This window comes from Austrofundulus limnaeus, unplaced genomic scaffold (genome assembly GCF_001266775.1).
Source record: "Austrofundulus limnaeus strain Quisiro unplaced genomic scaffold, Austrofundulus_limnaeus-1.0 Scaffold509, whole genome shotgun sequence".
Taxonomy (NCBI): domain Eukaryota; kingdom Metazoa; phylum Chordata; class Actinopteri; order Cyprinodontiformes; family Rivulidae; genus Austrofundulus; species Austrofundulus limnaeus.
This window is the reverse complement of record NW_013952911.1, coordinates 158,181-160,168: the sequence shown is the minus strand read 5'-3', so window position 1 is coordinate 160,168 and position 1,988 is coordinate 158,181.

The following is a 1,988-nucleotide window of genomic DNA, read 5'->3' as shown; positions in this document are numbered from 1 at the left end:
ATATAAGGCTATGCCTCAGATACAAGGAAGTGTTCATTCATTCATGAAAAATTACAGCGAAAACTTAAAAGAAGAACTTTACGAGTTCAGAGGTTGAAGTCCGTCTGTCAGAGATCCAGAAAAGAAAATCTGTCATTTTTAGCAGGTCAGCTGTGGGATAAAAAGAGCTGCTAAAATTATAAACAACTGTGTTAAATCATTTTCATTTATTCAGAAGACACAGTGCTGCGCACCGTACACCCCCCACCCCCCCACTCGCAATGTTTGTCTTCAATGTCGGATGCCACAGCAGCGTGAGTGCTACTCATCTGCACCCAACACTTCAAACTGGACCCCACTGATTACTGTTGCAGGATTTTAATGCTGAAGACAGGAACTGCTGCCGCCCACTGTGGCAGCCTGTCACAGCACATTTGGAACTGTGAGGCTTTGAGTTTTGCCATCTGGTACAAGTGTGGTGATGGGTTCACTGCTTCGCCTGTTATCCACCATTCATGTCAGAATACAAAAAGGAAATGTCAAAACCTTTGTGCTAAGGTAACACTTCCTATTACATCATGAGCAGACTTCTTGCACAAATTATTTCACCTGGGTTTTTAGTAAACATAAGGCTGAGCTTAGATTGAGTAATGAGTTTGATCAAAAAATGCCAACTTTCTTGGTCTTACAAGCTTGATATTTGCATACATTTGCTGCGACAATCTGTGAAAGAAATCCAGTTGGCTTTTAGGCTATCTGAAAACAAATGTCTGATTAGTTTAAAGCACATGTAAAAAAAAAAGAAAAAAATGTGGCCCACCATGACATTTTATGTGGCCCACAACATCTACAAAAATCTAATGTCTTCTGAAAAACTGCTTTAAAGCCAACACTAACCATAAACTACATTTCCCATACTGCATGTTGTTTATTTTACCTACAAAATTAAGTCATCCCACCACTAGGTGGGATGCCTTAATTTGCCATGTGGATTTTTTTTTTTCGCTTCATTTTTTCAACAACTTTTGTTGGGAACTAGAACACCCCATCCAGTGGGAATTCCCTGTAAACCAAACAGTCAAATCCATTCAACCAATTTATCCACCGATTTTATGTAGTCTAACCCATAGCCACATCACGGGAGCTATGAATTAGAAGTGAACTTGGACATAATCTAAGTTTTTTTATATATATACCTGCATTTGAACTTTGTTTTTCTCCTGTGAGCTACAAAGCTGTGTTTATAAACCCACCCTGTTTTTTTATTTTATTTGTTTATTTTTTTATGAAGCTGCAACTAAATTTATTCAGTGTGTTGAGCACCTTATCTTTTGAAAGGTGGAAATGATGTCTCTAAAATTCCTTTGTTTAAAGGTTATTTTTTAGCCTTTTTTCACCGCTGCACTGCAAATAGACTGGTGACATGACATATGTGTTTGTCTGCTGAACCATGGCCCGACATCCAGTGGGCTATGAAAGACCCATGCACMGAATCCTAATGTCCTCACCCGTCCTCCTGCATTAATTCTCCAATACGGCAGGGCTGAAGATGAATTAAACGATTGACTTGCTTGACTGATGAGAACGATTAAACTCCAATCATCATTTACTTAGCTGTCATTTTAACCATAAAAATACTTCTTAAATAATTACTATGATTGACTGTATATGCAGTGCTCATCTGTTGTGTGTGTGTGTGTGTGTGTGTGTGTTTTCTTAAAAACAAAAGAAAAAAAGTTACACACTATTGCATTTGAGTATTTGGCTGACACTTTTATCCAGACAGACTTTTAGTGACTGCAGAGGAGAAAATATACGAGCATATTTAATCCCTGCTAAAATTTCAGAGGATAGGAAAATGAGTTTTGATGAAGTGAGAAGATATTGAATACATCAAACAATCCATGTTTCTCCAGAGAGGAGGAAAATTATGAAATAGCCTTTTTTATTTATTTATTTATTTATTTATTTATTTATTTATTGGTAAAATTGAAATATGTGTGGAAAAA